At 38.7% G+C, this 21,737-nt stretch overlaps 1 protein-coding gene and 1 long non-coding RNA gene across 2 annotated transcripts in view; both read left to right on the forward strand.

Annotated features, from left to right (window-relative positions):
- LOC142538362 (costars family protein-like) overlaps positions 1-21,737 on the forward strand; it is a 51,577-nt gene that overhangs the window by 9,594 nt on the left and 20,246 nt on the right. The gene's annotated exons all lie outside the window — the stretch shown is intronic.
- Positions 16,092-21,129, forward strand: LOC142539912 (uncharacterized). Its single transcript, XR_012818992.1, has 2 exons — positions 16,092-16,560; positions 20,148-21,129. It is a non-coding gene; the product is annotated as an uncharacterized LOC142539912 (long non-coding RNA).

The raw sequence follows: 21,737 nt of genomic DNA on the forward strand, positions 1-21,737 counted from the left end.
TATAAGCGATTTAACTTCAATATAGTATTAGCGTACCCATCGTGTGTGCTATAGAACGAGGGCTCCTTCGTACATTTTATATCCTTGCACATTATAAAGTATTGAAGTGGCAATATGAAGAACCAACAAATATTACATTATCACAATTTCCATGTGAGTGATCTGGTTCTTTCGGACATGATGAATTTTCACGCTTTCAGTTTAGTATCATGACATTTGGTTTTACTTGTTTGCCAGGGAAGATATGGCACTGGGTGTCGATTATTTACCGAGTTTGACCAAGATTCCTTGATTTGACATGATCGTCATGTGCCTTACATCCACGCATGATTCTGGTATGTCCTGTGGCTTTTAAGTTTTACTAAAAAAGTGTAGTTTGGTCATGCAGTCATCTGAGCTGAGGATTCGTCTGGTTATGTTAATTTTAAACAGTACTTTTTTGGGGGATCAAAACAAGAAGCATTTAAGCTTTTCTCTGATTACAATATGTTGATATTATCATTAACCCACAGCTGCAACTCATGATTCTTTACAAAAAATTCATCTTAAATGCATTCCATGCCAAGATTTTGCAAAAATTCCATGTAATAAATTTAAAGTTCACTACAGTCGAGGGAAAAATGTGTTCATCCTTCATAAAACGCTAGCTCAATAACATTTTTGTCCTAATTCATCATTTATTTAATATGATCCTATTTCCTTTCTCAACAATCGAACTTTACTCAGCAGCCCTTGAAGAGGTGTGGAAGCCATAATACTAGGTATTGTACTACAAACATGCATAGAGGTCTGAAACTAGACATAAGTAAGATAATGTTGAACCAAAATTGTCACGCCCCGAGACCGGGTTTAGTTGACACCGACGTTGTTTTACAACCACACAATTGAAAACAACAAGCCTCGTAGTACAAGTATAAACCAAAAACCAGTTTATTACTCATAATCAATCAAAAGATTGTCTTTACAACGTAGATTCTTAAAATGATAAAAATAATATGCGGAAGCTTTTACAACTTACTAAGCCAAAACTAAAATAAACTTCTTGAATCATCTTATTATCAGTCCCAAAACTGGTCTTGCTCATCCTCTTCGATTTTCTTTTCTGATTTATCTGGGGAGAGTAGAATAAGGGGTGAGTATTTTGGGAAATACTCAGCAAGTGGGGGCCGTTGGAGCACAATATAACAACATGCATAATTTCGAAAATCACATGACTTGCACTTACATAACATCATTCATATCACATGCATAACATTTACCAGCACTGAGATTCATCCACTTTCTATGGTTTACTGATATCAGTCCCTAATTTTTACTCCTCTAAGGGGGCGAGGCCGTATAGCGGTTATGTCCCCCACCGCGTAAGGGTACGTCATGGTTGGGATTCCCACCCATATACAAGTCGACTCCTCACAGTGCTTAAAAACGAATGACAACAACACAAGAAGGAGTAGGAAAATAACATGTACTCGACCGTATTTTCAAAAACACACGAAATAAATATGCATAAACGAAAGTTTAATCTTTAAAACAAGCCCACTTACCTTATACTGGAAGAACACGTGAAGAACTCAGAAACCATAGAAGAATCATGCTTCGAAACTGCAACAACACATCTACCGAAAAATCAGCCGTCTTGTAAAATTTCTTGTACCTTATTGAACCGTTGGATCGGTCTCAAACTTTTACAGTACGTTCAAAAGTACGTTATATAAATTATGAACGGTGAAGATCAGGTTTGGAAGTCGTTTAGGCCTGTTCATACAGAAAAACCGTAGGTATGCTGAATTCCCGCCTAAAATCTGAGTAGTTTTCTTTCAAAGGCTATAAACGAAAAACTAACCGTTGGATTTTGCTGAAATTTGGATATGTTATGCGAAACATAACGAAGCATATTCTGAATGGTGAAGATCGGATTCTGATACTCGAGCAAGAGAAACGAATTTCTGAACTTCGAAAGAATTTTGACGACTCGTGCATAATTTTTGGGAGGAATTTTCGAAAATTTGGGGAGGAACTCGAAAATTTCATGTAAATTCTGAATGAGAGGGTCCTCCTATTTATAAGGGTGATGTAAAAATCCTACCATAATTCGATTGATATTTTTTCCATAATTTTGAGATAATTATTCCATAATTATCGAGATACTCCTTCTTTAAATATTAGGATACTGTCTTGTTGAGAAAATCTGCCTTGTGTGTAATATTTCCTTCCAAATTGATTGATATCCAGCCTTATTTCGAAATTAATACACGATTTGTACTGAATATTGAATTTCATGTATTTATTGACTTGGAATTTCCAATACCATGTATTATTTAATATTTTCGAATTTATTATAACTCGAAAATAAATTCTTATACATGTTATATTTCAAAATTGCATCTCCCAAAATTTGGGGTTCTCACATCCCTCCCTCCTTGTTGGAAGTTTCGTCCTCGAAACTTGAGTCAGCTTGACCTTCGAAAAGGTAGGGATATTGCTTGTGCATTTTATCTTCAAACTCCCAAGTAGTTCTCTCGTTCTGTTTGTTTTGACCATTGCACCTTGACGTAAGGAATGATACGTCGTCTCAATACTTGGTTCTTGGTGTCCACAATATGAATAGAGACATCTTCATATTTCAGCTCTTCCCCCATGTTACATTTGATCATGAACGGTTCAATTTCCATAACATGGTCTGGGTTTGAGGTGTATTTCTTTAGTTTAGACTTGTGGAATACATTGTGGATTCTAGACATATCTGGTGGCAATGCTATTCTGTAAGCCAATGTACCAATCTCTCCAGAATTTCGAATAGTCCTACGTAACGAGGTTTCACTTTTTCAGCTTTACTGAATCTGATGATTCTTTTAATTAGTAGACCCTTATATAAGCTTTTTCACTCAATGTGAATTACATTGGTCTCTTTTTAAGATCAGACTAACTCTTTTGTTGGTCTTATGCAGCCTTGAGTCTGTCTCTGATGATGACCACTTTTCCATTGTCTCTTGGATTAGTTCTAGCCCGGTTATGAATGTCTTCTCTATTTTGTCCTAGTACAATGGTGATCGATACTTTCATCCGTAAAAGGCTTCAAATGGAGTCATTCCAATATTGTTGTGATAACTGTTATTGTAAGCGAACTCTATCAGTGGTAAATGTTTAATTCAATTACTACTGAAGTCTATTGCACATGCCCACATTCTCTAGGGTTTGAATCATTCTCTCTGTTTTGCCATCAGTTTGAGGGTGATGAGCCGTACTAAGAGTAATTGTTGTTCTCATGGCTTCTTGAAAGCTCTACCACAAACGTGACACAGATCTTGGATCTCTATCCGACATTATGATTGTAGGCACTTTATGTAGCCCTATAATGTTATCCAAGTATAGAGTAGTCAACTTGTCAATATTATAATTCCTTCGAACGAGTGGAAAGTACGTAGATTTTGTGAGTCTATCTACGATTATCCATATCACGTCTTGACTCTGTATTGACTTTGGAAATTCTACTACGAAATCCATGGAAATATGTTCTCATTTCCATTCTGGAATTCTAACTGTTGCAGTAATTCTCCATGTCGCTGATGATCGACTTTCACTTGTTGGCATACTTGTCACTTAAATATAAACTCGGCGACATCTATTTTTATTCTGTTTTGCCAGAAACTTTTTTTTCAAATCTCTATACATCTTTGTACTGATGGTATAGATCTGGAATGTTGACTTATGCGCCTCTAACATCACTTCTTATAGAAGATTATCGATGTCTGGCTCACACAATCGTCCTCTCATCCCCAAGATTATGTCTGGGCCCACTTGAAAATCTGACGACTTTATTTCCTTGGCTTGTTCTTTGAACTTCTCTAGTGTCATGTCTCGATTCTGATTTTAACTTGACTGCTTTCTGAAGGCATGGTTGCACGAGAGTGATGCTAGGGTTATCTTACCCATGTTTTTCCGACTTAAAGCATCGACAACCTTATTTTTCTTGCTGGGGTGATAGCTTATTGTCAAGTCATAGTCCTTGAGTAACTCTATCCACCTTCTTTGCCTCATTTTAAATTCTTTTTGCATGAACAAATACTCGAGGCTTGGTGGTTTGTGAATATTTCACACTTGGCATCGTAGAGATAGCGTCTCCAAATTTTTAAAGCAAAGATTACTGCTGTCAACTCGAGATCGTGAGTAGCGTAGGTTTGCTCATGCGGCTTCAGTTGACTCGCCTGTCTCGCATGAGTACGCATCTGATATCTTCCTTTGATGCTTTACTGTAGATGGTAAAATCCTTGTCCTCAGTAGATAATACCAACATTGGTGTAGATTGATAAGTGCAAGATTTGCACACTTTACATTTAAATCCATTTTGAATTATGCTTGTTTCGAACAGAATTATGCGTTTTTGGTTTGTTTTTGTTGTCATTCAAGGAGTGGAGAAAATAGTGGAAACGAAGCCAAGTAGATGCAAGAAAACAGAGCCGTGCACCATAAAGAATAGCTAAGAGAAGGTAGTGGACAGAAGTGCGCGCGCGGTCGCGCCACTTCACGCGCAACCGCACGCGCACAGAAGAAACAGAAAAGCCGAGAGGTGCGCGCGACCGCGCCATATCACGCGCACCCGCGCGCGCGCAGAAAAGAGCCACCGACCTGAAGCTTGCGCGCGGCCGCGCGACTTCATGCGCGAGCGCGCGCACACATACATGGGCCAGCGAGCAGAAAGGCGCGCGCGGTCCGCGCGAGATCATGCGCCACCGCGCGCACCGAGCGTCCAGAAAATCTATATAAAGCCGCATCCTAGGTCAGAAAAGGGGGCCGCCGTGGGAGAAAAGCACACGAGAAAAATACCAATTTGGAGAGAAAAGCTCACGGGATAGAGGCGCGGACACGAGACGAAGATCCAAAGTGCGAAGAACGATCACGAATACGAAGAACGACGGATCTGGGGACGGAGACGACGCTTCGAATTTGTTATCTTTTCCTTCGCTTCTTTATTCTACTGTGTTGCGATGTCTAAAAAGTTGAACATGTCCTGTTTTCACTTGGATTTTGTGATGAACTAATTTTCTAGTCTAGAGAATGACGTAGCTTTGTGGAAACAATAATTTGACTCGGTTACTTATATGATTGAATTCCTTTCTGTTTAATTGTGTTTCTTTGTATTGAGTTGACTGCAATTTACTGGCCATAAATTGTATGCTGTCTGATTAGTTCTACAACTCGGGAGAGAGACTAGGATTATAGATCATTAGAGACACATCGTTAAATGTTTATAACGTTCGGAAGACGTATAACTTTAGCGAGGCTTAGGTAAGAACATTGTCCGTATTTATCAATTAAACTTAGATTTTTATTAGGAATAATTGAATCGAAGTTTGATAGATACAATTTATTCGTCACTTGAGAAAGGGGGAATAAAATAATTAAGTGTTCTTGGCCATTAAATAATTGGAATTCAGGAATATAAATTTAACTTGAATAATTGTCTTGGAAACTTAGTGAAGTCATTTCTCTAGATACTTTCTCTCCTTGATATTTTCCTCAATCCGGTATTAGATTAATTATTTGTTTTCAATCTATTCGTTTAAGTAAATCAACCATTCTATCGAATTGTCTAGATAAAGTTTGGACTATTTTAATTACAAGCACTGATATACATTTATATATACACTCCTCGTGGGATCGATATATGTACTCTAACCAGTACTAAAACTTGACACCGTACACTTGCGGTAGTGAAAAAACGCGAAAAGTTTTTGGCGCCGTTGCCGAGGAGTGTCTAATTTGAATTTATATCAGTACTGTTACCAATTAGTCTAGATTTTAATTTAGAGTTTTTATTTTTTATTTTATTTTATATTGATTGAGTTTCTCATTTTTTCTGCTTGACAGTGTATGCTAAGATCGCAAAACTCTGACTTGCTTATTTTTGATCCGGAGATCGAAAGAACTGCGATAAGATTAAGAAAAGCAAGAAGAGAAGAGATCCAATCAATGGCTGAGAACAGAGAGAATGACAGACACGTCCAGCTAGAGGCGATTCCTATAAGAGATCACTTCCGACCAGTGATCAACAATCATTACTCTGGTATTGCAAGAGGGACAATCAACGCCAATAATTTTGAACTGAAGCCTGCTCTAATCAATGTGGTTCAGCAAAACCAGTTTGCTGGGACAACCACCTCTGATCCTCACGTTCACCTGAGAACCTTCTTGGAGATAACGGATACGGTAAAGATTAATAATGTGCCTGATGATATTATTAGACTGCGTTTGTTTCCGTTTTCTCTCAGGGATCAAGCACGATGATGGCTTCAATCGCTTCCCTTAGGAAGTATCACTACTTGGCAAGAGCTGGCGACGAAATTTCTGGCAAAATACTTTCCCCCTGCAAAGTCTGCACAGTTGAAGATTGAGATTAGCACGTTCAGGCAGACTGATTTTGAGCAATTGTATGAAGCATGGGAAAGATACAAGGAGCTGTTGAGGAAGTGCCCGAACCATGGCTTCGAAGACTGGGTGCAAATTGAATTATTCTACAACGGTCTAAATGGGAAAACAAGAGGAACAGTAGATGCTGCAGCTGGTGGCACGATCTTTGCTAAATCTCCCGAGCAAGCTTACGACTTGCTGGAACAGATGACGATAAATAGCTACCAATGGCCGTCTGAAAGGGCAGGAGTAAAAAGGACAGCTGGAGTTTATGCTGTGGACCCTATTACGTCACTCACTGCTCAGGTATCTGCATTGACCACTCAAATAGCAGCGATGAATAAGGTAAGCACATCCGAAACTGAAAGTCCATCAACTGTTGCTGAAGAACAATCTATTCCTGAAGAAGCGCAGTACGTCAACAACAGAAATTTTGGAGGATTCGGAGGATATCGAGGTAACCCTCCCCCTTAATACTTATCATCCAGGATTAAGAAATCATGAAAATTTTTCTTATGCAAATAATAAAAATGTGTTGAATCCTCCACCGGGGTTCAATACATCAAAGTGGGAGGGAAAGCCTTCGTTTGAAGATTTGGTAGGAACGTTTGTTGTTGAATCTGGTAAGAGGATGTCTAGAACTGAGTCTAGACTTGACAACCTTGAGACACATATGGCAAGTATTGGTGCTACTTTGAAAATCTTGGAGTCGCAAGTTGGGCAAATAACGAAGCAACTCACGTCTCAACCAGTCAGGCGCAGTTCAAAAGACTGCCGACCCAAATCTGAGAGAGGTGAATGCCATTTTTATACATCATGAAGAGACTTGTGTGGTAGGCAGAGAAGAGAAGGAGGTTGAACTTACACATGTTCGGGATGAAAAGCTAAGTCCAACCAAAGGAGCCCGAGGTAAGAAATCTGAGAGGTACGGTTTAAATCAATGCATGATATTTCTTTACTTCCCTACCCCCAAAGATTTCTACAATTACAAGATGAATTTCAAAAGAAAAAAGGTCTTGAAGATCTCAAGAACCTAAACACTAATATTGAGTTTGCAGATCAGGTGGAGGGTTAATTTACCAAAGGAACACGAAGGAATGTTCCTCAGAAGTTGCTAGATCCCGGTGAATTTATTGTACCATGTGAAATAGGGGGTCATTTAGTAGAAAAAGCTATCTGTGACTCAGGGGCAAGTATAAATATAATGCCAAGATCTCTCTACGAGAAACTTGGATTGAGCAAGATGAGATCCACCGAATTAAGCGTGCAGCTAGCAGATAAATCGGTGAAGGTGCCGTTGGGTATTGTGGATGATGTTGAACTGAAGATTGACAAATTGAAAGTTCTAGCAGAATTCTTGGTACTCGATATAGAGAATAGTCAGGACGTTCACGTCATTCTAGGACGACCATTATTGGCTGCTGTTGGAGCTATGATTGACGTGAAACGAGGACAGATGACCATGGAAGTGGAAAGTCAGCTGGTGGAAATAAGGGTATCTAAGAAATCATACGACCCACAATGAACAGGAGAAAGTCGGGCTGACGACGTTAAACCAAGCGCTATGTGGGAGGCAACCCACATTTATTATTATTATTTTTTTTGCATTCATTTTGTTTTTATTAATTTATTTCAATTTTTCATTTATTAATCCTGATTTTTTTATTTCAAGTATTAATTTGAATCGTTTTATTTTTGCAGGTTATTTAAAAAAAAAAAGGGCGAAAAATCGGACAGAAGCATGCGAGCCACCGCGCTAATTCTCGCATAGCAGCGCGCCCAGGACCAGTGGGCAAGACCAGAAGCATGCGCGCGGCAGCGCAACATCTGGCGCTACCGCGCGCCCTCAACAAAACTGTAAAGAACAGAAACCCGTGCGCCCCAGCGCGAATTCTCGCGCAGCCGCGCGCATCTCATTATCGAAGGACACCCGAGGAGCGCGCGCGACCGCGCCACATCTCGCGCGACCGCGCGAGCTCAATTATTTCCAGAAGACAGGAGCGCGCGCGGCCACGCCACATCACGCGCGACCGCGCGCCTCGTAGATCCAGTTTTTTTTTTTTTTTTAAAAAAAAAACAGATCTTCCTCTTCTCCTCACCCATTATTTTCAAACCCTACTCCAAAATTCTCTCCCACAACAACAGCAGCCGCCTCCTCCATAAACTTTCATCTCAAAATTCTTCTCCTCCCCAAATCCAACACCTAACCTTGCCTAAATTTCTCCCAAAACCCCTTCAATCCACCCCCTTCTCTCACAAACACATAACTCATCTCTCCCACAACCAACAGCAGCCACCGCCGCCTCCGCTCAGGCACGTCGCCGCCCCTCGCCGCCACCTTCCCCTGCCGCCGGGTGTCATCTCAAGCTATTGTCTTTAAGGTTAACGTTTCTTCTACATTATCATTGTCTGGGATAATTTGCAAAAAATCAAGCAATTGTTGGTGCCATTGTGCTCTATATTTGTTGATTATTGGTGTGGACACAAATTGAAAATTATGCCGCCGAGAAAAAGATCAAGGATGGGGCTTCCTCGTCTCGTTCCTACGATGCTCACAAATTTTGGAACGAGGAAGCCTTTCAAGTATATGAGAGCACTATGTCTCGATCTATTATTAAGGAAAGAAGGGCTAGATATGAGCAACCTTGAATGTGATAATTGAGGAAGTTGTGCGAAGGGGATGGGTAGATATAGCACAGTCTCCGCCAGACGTCGTGATATCCGTAGTACGGGAATTTTATGCGAATCTGAGAATCAAACACGACGACTACGGAGTTTTGGTGCGCGGGCAACTCGTCTATTTTGATTCGGCCACCATTAATGCAATCTACAATCTGCCGGATTTTGACAACGACGGGTACACTGAATTGATTACTGGGAATGTGAACTACGATGAGATTATCAGGACCTTATGCATCGAGGGTGCAGAGTGGCGCTTGAATCAGGGCTCCCCAGTCACTCTAAAGAAATCTGACTTACTCCGTGATCCACGCAGTTGGGCTTCTTTTATTCTCTCCCGGATCATGCCATCATCACATCAGACAGAGATTACAAAGGATAAAGTAGCGTTGATCTACGCCATAATGACTGGGAGAACCGTCGATCTTGGGAAGCTCATTCACAGTTTTATCATGCGTGTTGGCACGGGACTCATGACCGTCAGTCTCCCTTGTGCACATACTATTACTGTCCTATGTATTTATGCCGGTGTGCAATGGGGCTCCGATGAACAGGTTTTGAAAGCCAAAGCCCCAATCACAGTTTATGAAGCTTACCGCGCCTGCGAGGAGGACGAGAAATAGAACAACAAGAGGCTAGGGCAGATTACAACCAAAGGGCCAGACAACGCCATCCACCGCCACCACCATCGATTCCTCGATCTAGTCTGCGAGACGGGATGTTCCGAATGGAACAAGAGTCGGGAGCTCAGCGCCGAGAGCTGGCCGAACACCGACAAACTACTAATACCTTCATGTCTTTCATGATGGACTTCACATCGGTGATCGCCCAGCGTTTTCCACCTGCTGGACCCAGGGATGTTCCCTTTCCACCACATCCATCATGGCCACCACAGTACCCACCACCAGATCTTCCACCGCCGCAGCACATGGACGAGGATGTCGAAGATACTGGCAATGATGATTCGATCCCCGAGTTCTGACACTCGGGAGCGAGGTATGTGTTGTCATGTTCTTTATTTCTATACATTGGGGACAATGCATACTTTAAGTTTGGGGGGAGGTAAAATTGCTTGTTAGAATTTTTCTGCATTTTTTATTGCTCAGTAGTTATTTTGATTTTTTTTGCATGCTAGATTTGTTAGGTAGAGTCATGGATAAGTAAAATGTGTGACCGATGATGAAAACTGAATTGCGATCCTGAAATATATATGTGTTCATGATAACTCAGGAGTCACAATTATTTTGCACTTGTCGTGTTTGTTGATACTATCGTTGCTTAGAGACAAGTTGCACGCCTGTGATGCTAAATAGATGAGGGAGATCTGATTCTTGATAATTCTTGCATGACATTGATTGACACTTTTGCAAATATAGAAATGATCTAGGCAATTTTTTTGACAATATCTTTGGGCCTATATTCTTTGTTTACTGTCAATTGTAGCCCTTTGAGCTCCGAATTAATTGAGATGCTTAAAATTTCTTTTGTACCTACCTCGTATATCATTCTTGGTTGAGCAAATGCATGTGATTAGTTTGTATGAGTTGACTAATGGATTGACGGAAATCTAGAATTTGCTTGAACACTTTTCGAGGCGAAATACAGATATTATCTGACATAGGAATGATTTAGGCGATCTTTGGAGCCTTTTTGAGCCTTCGAGCTTACCAAATGAACATGAAATATCCCTAGTTTCCCATGTTGAGCCCACTAAAAATCAAGTGGTGTATGTCAATGACATACAATTAGCCCCCACTTGTATTTATTCTACTTCCCACAACGACTACCTAATGAAGCTTATACACTTATTGTCTTACCTAATTTTGAGAGAAATAAGTTCATGGGTGTTGTAATGATTCAAATACTCCTTGAAAAGAAAAAAAAAAGTTAAATGTGCTAAAATGAGTTGAAAAGAGAAAAAAAAAAAAAAGAAAAACATTCAAAAAAAAATGTGAATCAAAAGTGGTGAAAAAAGAAAATATATGGGAGATGAAGGATATGAATGAGAAGAAAGCAATAAAGTGATGATGAATGAAATGATAGTGAAAATGATGAAGATTTGATTATTTCTCTCAAATTTTGATTTCCATACCCTTTATTGTAGCCGTGAGCCGTGACCTAACGTTACAAGCCTACAAGACCTATTAACCTTGTCACATTTATCCAATATACTAGTGGAGAAAAGTTGTTCAAGTCAAGCCTATGGATACCTGAAAAACATTGTCAACAAGTATAAACTTTACTCACTTGCTTGCAAGCATCTCATTGTGTGATTTCATCTGTGGCGTACTTTTGTTAACTATCCTTCAAGCCAAATAATCACCGATAAAGTCCTATGTGATCTGTGAATGCAAATTTATATTTTGATGAAGTGTGAGTTGAACTGAACTGAGGATTTCTTGATTCTGTAAGGCGAATGGGCATTACAACTCTATTTGAGCATTTGATGGGGTAAACAAATGACAACAACACAAGAAGGAGTAGGAAAAGAACATGTACTCGACCGTATTTTCAAAAACACACGAAATAAATATGCATAAACGAAAGTTTAATCTTTAAAACAAGTCCACTTACCTTATACTGGAAGAACACGTGAAGAACTCAGAAACCATAGAAGAATCATGCTTCGAAACTGCAACAACACATCTACCGAAAATCAGTTGTCTTGTAAAATTTCTTGTACCTTATTGAACCGTTGGATCGGGCTCAAACTTTTACAGTACGTTCAAAAGTACGTTATATAAATTATGAATGGTGAAGATCAGGTTTGGAAGTCGTTTAGGCCTGTTCATACAGAAAAACCGTAGGTATGCTGAATTCCCGCCTAAAATCTGAGCAGTTTTCTTTCAAAGGCTATAAACGAAAAACTAACCGTTGGATTTTGCTGAAATTTGGATATGTTATGCGAAACATAACGAAGCATATTCTGAACGGTGGAGATCGGATTCTGATACTCGAGCAAGAGAAACGAATTTCTGAACTTCGAAAGAATTTTGACGACTCGTGCAGAATTTTTGGGAGGAATTTTCGAAAATTTGGGGAGGAACTCGAAAATTTCATGTAAATTCTGAATGAGAGGGTCCTCCTATTTATAAGGGTGATGTAAAAATCCTACCATAATTCGATTGATATTTTTTCCATAATTTTGAGATAATTATTCCATAATTATCGAGATACTCCGTTCTTTAAATATTAGGATGCTACCTTGTTGAGAAAATCTACCTTGTGTGTAATATTTCCTTCCAAATTGATTGATATCCAGCCTTATTTCGAAATTAATACACGATTTGTACTGAATATTGAATTTCATGTATTTATTGACTTGGAATTTCCAATACCATGTATTATTTAATATTTTCGAATTTATTATAACTCGAAAATAAATTCTTATACATGTCTATATTTCAAAATTGCACTCCCAAAATTTGGGGTTCTCACAAAAATGGTTAGGGATGAATTATTTAAAGGAGTCTGGGCCATATGTTTCAAATATATGTAGCATCATTGTGGAGTTTCCACTTTGTTCTGGCCAGTTATCCATCTCTGTTTAAACATATATGCTTAATGCATGCTGCTCTGAAAAAGGGAGTATGTCATTCATTCTGGTTTCTATCTCAGGGTTCAAAGAGGACATCAGCGGAAGAACCAATTTTTCATCTTTAAACTGATTTTGTCTTCAAGTATCTGCTCAGGCCAGAACTCTGTTTCACATATAATTTAAAGTTCACAGGCATAATAATTACCATCTCGATCGCAGTAAACTTGAGAGAAACATACATCTCCTGCTCGACACATGTGATCCTAGAAACACCAATTCAAGGGGGTGAATTACGATGATACAGTCGAACAAATCTCTCCCCACAACCATACACATACACACATAGAGACTTAGGGGCATACCTTCAAGTCTTGCTAAGAAGCAGAAGAAGGAAGCCCAAAGACCAAAACTGCATGCAAAAACAATGTTTGGAATGTGTAGAGTACGCTTACTATCACCACTGCATGGTGAGAATGCAAAACCTGTAGTTTAAATACATTCAGAATTGTCCTACCCCTGAAATCAGACCGCTTTGAAATTACGTCATGACTACTTCCAACTACTGTAGCTACTGTGGTGATCATATGTTCGTAATCTTCGCCCTCTATGGGAAAGCTCGACCTACGTCAACCAAAAAGAAATTACAGATGTTTGAGATATGAGAACCATCAACATCCTTGTGATGTTGTAAGAGTTAAAGAACTAACCCATAACCTATAACCATAAAACTTATAACCATCTCAGCCATGAATAGCAACATCGGATTTTCAAACTGAAATAAAACAACATCAAATTCATTATTGCCAAAAAAAAAAGACGACCAAATCAAACTATTTAAGTACATCTCATGATGTAAAACCTAATATGCGTGATTCGTCAACAACCTTATGATTTACATCAAACATAGTTTGTAGCCTCAAATTTCAAATGGTTGCTCACCTCAACAAAACATAACCAGGCGGTCTTGATGGAAGTTTCAAATCAATGTCAACTGTAGTCCCGTACTAGACTAATAACCAAGAATAGGCGTAATTAGCTCGCAATAAATACTTAAAACTTCATCAACTCAAAACACCATAATTCACACAATCCAACATCAAAGAAAATACCTCGTGGCCAAAATTATTTGGACAAAAAAACAATAAATTTTTTCCCATGATGCAAAGAAATAACAAAGAACGTAGAAACTATATTTAAAACAAAATGAAGAAAAATTATGCCTTATGGTTTGTTGCAACATATACAACAGCTGTACCGGAAATCAACACGATGCAACTCAGTAACCCCAAACGAATTGTCAGATGAAGAACTGAGTCACATATAAAAAAAAATCAATGTTTGTATCCTTGAATTTTGAAAATCGAGTTAAATGTGCCAATCCAATGATACTTACAAGGAAATTAGCAGAAATAAGACCCAGAAAAGAACAACAAGATAGAAACAAGATGACTCAGCTCCAAAGATAAGTGCTCTTTCACGCTAGAAAACATTATCCTCATTTCAAGAGTAACTGAAGGAGAAACATTGTCTTGGACAGATTCTCATCTCACCGCATGCCAAGGATGTAGATTTACTTGTGTATATCTTCAAATGAATTCAATCACATGCACAAGGAAAAAAATCAAACCTTGTAAAACAAATCTTCAACCTCGCCCCCCACATAAATGGTACTGCTTGAATAAATAACAGAGCAATTGCGCTATTTTAAATGCATGCACGGGCTAAAGCATATTAAAAATAGATCATGGCTTATGGGAATATATATGCAGTAAAGGCAATAGTTTTTGTCACGGGGGCATGCAGGGACATCCATAGCTACGCGATTGAACCTTTTGATGTATGCTCTTAAAGTTTCATCGTGGCCCTGCTTTACTTCAAACAGACTAAAAGCAGTCTTCTTATATTTCTTGCTGCTGCTAAACTAGTGCAAGAATACTTTTTGAAAATCTTCAAAAGATTGGATACTTTGAGGCGTCAACCCTTCGAACCATCTCTGGGCCAAATCGACTAGGGTGGTCAGGAACATTTTACATTTAATCTGGTCCCCATAATAATATAGCATGACCATGTTCTCGAATCTGACGAGATGTTCTTCAGGGTCAGAACTCCCGTCGTAGTCTTTAATCCTGGCTGATTTGAAGTGCCCGGGAAGTGGTTTCCGGACGATGACATCAGAGAATGGGCAACCCTTGACGACCACTCGAGCATTGCTCCTAGAGCCGACTTGCCCCTCCAACACTTTCACGTTCTTCCTCAACTCTTCTAATTCTTCGGCCACAGTAGGAGATTTAGAACCAACACTCGACTCCCCTTCTTCTTCCCTTACTCTTCCTCTTGATCCTCTCGCAACTGCTCACGCTCCTGCTCTGGATGGGTAGAATGATGAGTAGGGGCTTTCTTCGCCATGGCTCCCTTCACAACATCAGTTACAATCTTGGTCAACTCTTCAGGTGTTAAATTGATGGTAGGCTGGAGATCATTAGGTGGTGGACCACCTGCACCAGAAAGATGTGTGTTATTATCTCCCTGGATCCGAGAGGTTTCTTGATTCGTTCTCCTAGTATGGCCATATCGATGCCTTATAACTCTATTATCCCAAAGACGACGTCAATGATGCGATCCGGGTGAAATGGATGAGCCGGGTCGGTGCTCCACCGGATCTGCTATCAGTATGATGAGAGAAATAAGAGCAGGACGTCTGGATCAAAAGATTTTTCCCTTAGTCAACCGAGGAGATCTGCAAACAAGAAGATAACCACGTGAATGGGCGCCAAAGGGGTGTCCGACGTGGCCACTCCGATGCTTAAGTCAGTGAAGGACTCGAGCAAGAAACCAATGTAACCAGGTGATGGTTGTGAGATTGGTGCTAATGTGGGCAATAAATGAGTAATAAATATGTGTATTCAATATCTGAATGGAGAGTAAATGCAAAGAGAAAACCTGGTATTTATAGTAGGGGATGTAATGATGACCTCGTTCCTTGTGCTGCTCATTAATTATAGTAGGACGATTGATTATACTCTATTATTCTGACATATCAAATCTTCATATTAGTCACATCCAGCCTACCTGATTTTGTCAACCACTTGGATTAGTGTCAGAGATAGGTCGGCCGCTCACACCCTAATTTGTCTGTATAAATAAATGCTGGCATTTATATCGAAGTTTCCTAGGAAGAAAACATCCCGAGAACTTGCATGAGAGCACGGACGCTCAATAACCCGATGATAAGACATCCCGGGCGTTTAGTGGCCCGGCCTCTAACGAGCTTCTCTGTAGATTCTCCCTGACGATCTTTCCGTCCCACGTCCCGGGTTGTCCGGGATCCGAACTCCCTTGCCGGCCTGTCCTGCTGCCTTGGGTCATCCATGACCCGGGGATAATTCAGGTCCCTGATCTGGGCACTACTCATGTCCCTGTTCCGGGCACTATCCATGGCCTGTGATATCACGGGGCATCAATGGTCATAGCCAAATCACGTATGAACCAAAACACTACTAGGGCACATGGACAAGCGTTTGTTTCAAAAATATAAAATATGACGTTTTTTTATAGAAGTGTTCGATTCAGAAATTTCCGTTGTTCGCTTGATTAGTTGATTGAGAATATACGAGTGCTTGATTTGGGTCACAATTTTTGTGATTACATAAGTTGGTTCAGAATATAGATTGTTCTGTTTTCTTGCTAATTTTCTGGGCATTTTTATATGATTTCTCGTTGCTTGAATTCTTATTGCTAGATCGATAATCTGATGCACTCCTTGCTTGAATATCTGTTTATAACAGATGTAAACACAATTTGGAATTTGGGTCTTTGATTTTTTGGACATATTGTTTGAATTCTTTTTTGGTAATTTTCTGAATTTGAATAGAGTTGGTAAATAAAATGCTACGTTTCAGTTAATCACAGCTTACAGTACTCTTACGGTGCGTTTGGTATGCATGATTAGGTGGGTTTATGATTATTAAACCCACCTAATCCAATGTTTGGTATGATTTTTATTTAACCAACTCAATCTCTTCTATGAATGATTAGGTTGTATTATGTGTAATTAAATAATACCTCCTTCCCTCCTAAGATTATTTATCCTTCCTCTATCCCTACCCTCTTTCCAATTTTACCTTTTCTCTTTCACCAACACCGGACCTGCCGCCGGAATGACGCCAGACCGCCGACCCGACGACCATCGGACTACTTCCGTTGCCGGCCCGCCATCGGACCACCGCCGTTGCAGGGCCACCGCAGACCTCCACCGGCCGTCGGAGCACCTCTCGGCGCCGACCAGCTGCCTACCGCAGTCAGACCACTGACTGCCGCTAGCTGTCGGACCACCTCCGTTGCCGGGCCGTCGTCGGAATGAAGAAGAAAAAATAAAGAAAAGGTCAATTTTGTCATTTCATCATAAAATTCAAAATTATCTCATACTTAAAAATTATACCAAATATAATACTATTTTACATCATATATTACATTTCTATCACAATCATTTTTTGTTATCATTTACATACTAATCATTAGTTTATTTTATCATCCTATCAAACGCAGCCGTACTAATCTATACTATATTATTAAGTGTGAGGACATCAGAATAACTACCTAGAGAGGACACCAATTTTTTTTCCACTTTTACTTTTATATGATACTAATATTACACTTTTGTTTTTTGTTTAGTTTTTTAAATTTCAACACACACTTTTATTTTTATTTATTTTTATTTCAACCATTCAAATATCAATTTAGTCCCTCCATAATTTGTCAAATTTCACTTAGGCCGTCGATAATGATAAAAAAGATTGTACACACACGCAACGCGTGTGCAGAGTGTTGGATCTCGGTTTTCTCATGCCAAAACGCAGCGGAAGTTTAAAATTTTTATTTTATTTTGAAAAACAAAATAATTCTTTTGGACACTCGTATGGTTTTCATGAATTAAACATACATAGGATGTTAGAATTTCATACATTTGGTGAACTAATCACACGGCTCCAACTATTCCGGTGTTAGCGGATATAGCTCTTGTAGAATTTTCCTACGAACTTTCTTCGATCTCCGAATCAGGTCCACGACTGGAATATTTATTCCTCTTCTAAATTGCACTAGAAAAGTAGAAAAGATTTTGCGTTGAGATCGAAAATTCGAGAAAGACTAAAATCTTTTTCTCTTGAAAAATGGCCAAAATATTTGGAGGATTTTAGATGGTATTCACGTGAATCACATTGTTTTTGTAGTGGAGGCTAGGTCAAATTTTCTTTTTATTTCCTTAAAAACAATATCATTGACCTAAATTCCATAATTAACATTAATGAGTTTGATTAATTAATTGAGCTGGTCCAACTAGTTTAATTAATTAATCAAAGTCCGTTAATAATTTTAATTATTTAAAATTATTCGTGATGTTTTCAAAACCATACGATTTAGAAAAACCTTGGCTCTGATACCACTGTTGGATCTCGGTTTTCTCGTGCCCAAAACGCAGCGGAAGTTTAAAATTTTTATTTTATTTGGAAAAACAAAATAATTCTTTTGGACACTCGTATGGTTTTCATTAATTAAACATACCTAGGATGTTAGAATTTCATACATTTGGTGAATTAATCACACGACTCCAACTATTCCGGTGTTAGCGGATATAGCTCTTGTAGAATTTCCCTACGAACTTTCTTCGATCTCCGAATCAGGTCCACGACTGGAATATTTATTCCTCTTCTAAATTGCACTAGAAAAGTAGAAGAGATTTTGCGTTGAGATCGAAAATTCGAGAAAGACCCAAATCTTTTTCTCTTGAAAAATGGCCAAAATATTTGGAGGATTTTAGATGGTATTCACGTGAATCACATTGTTTTTGTAGTGGAGGCTAGGTCAAATTTTCTTTTTATTTCCTTAAAAACAATATCATTGACCTAAATTCCATAATTAACATTAATGAGCTTGATTAATTAATTGGGCTAGTCCAACTAGTTTAATTAATTAATCAAAGTCCGTTAATAACTTTAATTATTTAATATGTTGGACTTGTACTCATACAAGCCCATCAAACATACTCCCACTATATTTGATTTAATATTTAATAAACTCAATTTTTGAGCTTAACAAATTAAATCCATTATAAATTCAAAATTTGAATTTAATATTTAAATTATAAATTCAACTCCTTGAATTTATCACCTCCAAAATTTAATATTTACTAAACCCAACTTTTGAGTTTAATAAATTAAATTAACAAATTTTATAAATTCAACTCCTTGAATTTATTCTCTCCAAATTTCATAAATTCAACTTCTTGAATTTACTATATCATAAATTCAACTCCTTGAATTTATTTTCTCAAAATTTAATTATCATAAATTCAACTCCTTGAATTTACTATATCATAATATAAATTCAACTCCTTGAATTTATTCTCTCAACGAGAACAAACGATCCAGTGTTTGTGTGACCCTCAATGGTTCAGGGATACAGCTAGCCGTGGGTTCACAACTCTTTGTGATTCAGGACATAATCCTTTATTCGGGCTTACCCTAGTTAGCCCCATTCTTTTCATCAACACCTTGATCAAGAATGTCAGAACTCATTTCTGATTGCACCCATCGGATCATAGTAAGAGCGTCTAGTAGCATCGCCCCATGATCCCCTAGGTATCACTGATAGTGCCTGCAAGAATCAGTCGATTATGATTAACGTACAGTACGGTCCCTTCATCTCATATATCCCGATCGAATCTGCAACCATTGGTTCATCGAGGGTTGCATAATAATTCGATAACTATGTGATAACTATAATAGTGACATCGCATGTACTATTTGAGAACTCCTTCTCTAACGTACATCTCATACTCTAGGCCAGAGATTCCATGCACTATTATTTCATCAGATCACACAGGATATCCACACCCGTAAGTGAGCGGTGAATCCCCGACTACAATGCACTGGCTCCTATATGTGTCGCAACTGTACCCAACCTCGCCACCTGATGACTCTCCTGGAGCCGGTAAATGAGTCAAAGCACAGCCCTAGCATATAGAGCCTCAGTGTTGTCCCGGGTCGTAAGGACTAATGGTGTACAATCATAACCACGGACTTATCCTCTCGATGAATGATAACCACTTGGAAAGTCCGAGGGAGGGTTGTTCGGTATAATCATCATATGACTACTCATCTGCATGTTTGGACATCTCCATGCCCTTACCAAGAAACGCAGTACACAACATCACAGATGCTAGTCTCGAGCTCAAGCGACCTTTATCCATGTTTTAGGCGGCTGAATCGACTAGGAACGAATTTAGAATATGCAGTGTTTACAAATGAGTTTCAACATCGAATTACGATTCATTTGTATTAAAGCATAATCAAGGACTTTATCTATGCTGATTGCATGGGTATTCAGATAAAGTATAACGAAACCATTAAAAGTTAAATTATATTAAAATAAAGATTGTTTATTACAACTGAGTCAATAAAATCACTAGCCAACCGTTGGCTTGCAGGGCATCTACTCTAACACAGAGTAACTAGTTTTTAAGAAGGATTGGGTAGGATTCAAGAAAATAAGTTTTTATTTTCAAAGTTTCTTACTCATCGCCACATTTTGATTGCTATATTTTGAGTTATTTCTTGAAACCACAAGAATCAGAATTTTTTCTCACTAAGTTGTGATTAAAATAGCTCACCCGCAAGATTTTGATTCTAACGTAAGTTGTGATTAAAATAGCTTACCCACAAGAATCTGAATTTCTTACTCGTGGCCACATCTTGAGTTTGTTTATGCTTCTCTCTCTTATGTCTATTTTTTGTGTGCGAGAAAGAAAGAGAATTTTTTTTAAATCATGGTGGGGATAGCAATCATACCATGAATCCAAAAGTGTGGATGTTGCTCCTAGACTTTTATGGTAGATAGCTTCTTCCGTTCACAGTGCTTTCAATGATCTCTTTTATATGTCTCATATTCCTAGCATGGCATGAATTTAATTATTGTTATTGGTGTTGGCTGCTTGTTCTTGATGTAGCATGAATGTCAATTCGTTTTGAGCACATTTTGTTATATATATATGAATGTTGCTGTCAGACGACTTGATATGTAGGTGGATGATGGTAATTTGTTTATAATGAGGAACTATAGAATCTCGACATGTTAGAGTTTTATGTTCAAGTGTTGAAAAGGGAGATGCGGTACCCGTGGAGGCCGATTCTTTGACGAGGGAGTTATTAGACACATATAAATGCTATTTTCTTGATTGTGGGATAGAAGTTTTTGTCTGGATGGGGAGAAATACTTCACTTAATTAGAGAAAAGCTGCATGTAGCACAGCTGATGTAAGTGGGTTGCTTTAGTTACTTAGATTTTTCCATGGGGTTTTCCAGTTCTATCCTTAATGAATGCCTTTTCATGTGTAAGAATTACTGCACAGCCTTGATAGATCCAAACCTCATATAATCCGTGTGATTGAGGGATTTTAGACGGTCAAATTTCGCTCGAAGTTTATTTCCTGGCCCCGGTCAAGCAATGTGTCGGTGACAGAGGATTGTGTGGTGCACGCCTTGCATGCTGTGAATTATCTGAATATAAACAACTTATTAACAGCACACTTTGCATGCTGCAACTAGTAGTAACTGCAGCGTGTATTACCCGTCGTGGTAAATATTAATTGTAGTGTCCAAATCACGTCACAAATAACACTAGCGGCAACATGCATTGAATGTCGTGAATACTATCAATTGCAACTCGCATGGCACTCCGAAAAAAGTACAAGCATGTCGAGAATAACACTAATGGCAGCGTGCATTGAACACTGTGAATAGCATATATGCGCATTGCGAAAACCCATATTTGTTGTAGAGTAGATTTCTTATGAGACGGTCTCACGGGCTAAACTGATCCTTAATTATCATGGAAACAATATTTTTGACATAAAAAGTTATATTTTTTCATTAATTAGGTAGGGTCGGAGATCTGTCTCACAAAATTGACCAGTGAGACTATCTCACGATAATTATTGTGTTAGATTTAAACTATCATGTCGAGCACGTGATTTAGATGAGTCGAGTTCAATAACGATAGTAAGAATAATTTGGATTTGAATATGATATTATTTCTTATCATAAGTCTAAAGTAATGA

The sequence above is a fragment of the Primulina tabacum genome, chromosome 3, assembly GCF_025594145.1.
Source record: "Primulina tabacum isolate GXHZ01 chromosome 3, ASM2559414v2, whole genome shotgun sequence".
NCBI lineage: Eukaryota > Viridiplantae > Streptophyta > Magnoliopsida > Lamiales > Gesneriaceae > Primulina > Primulina tabacum.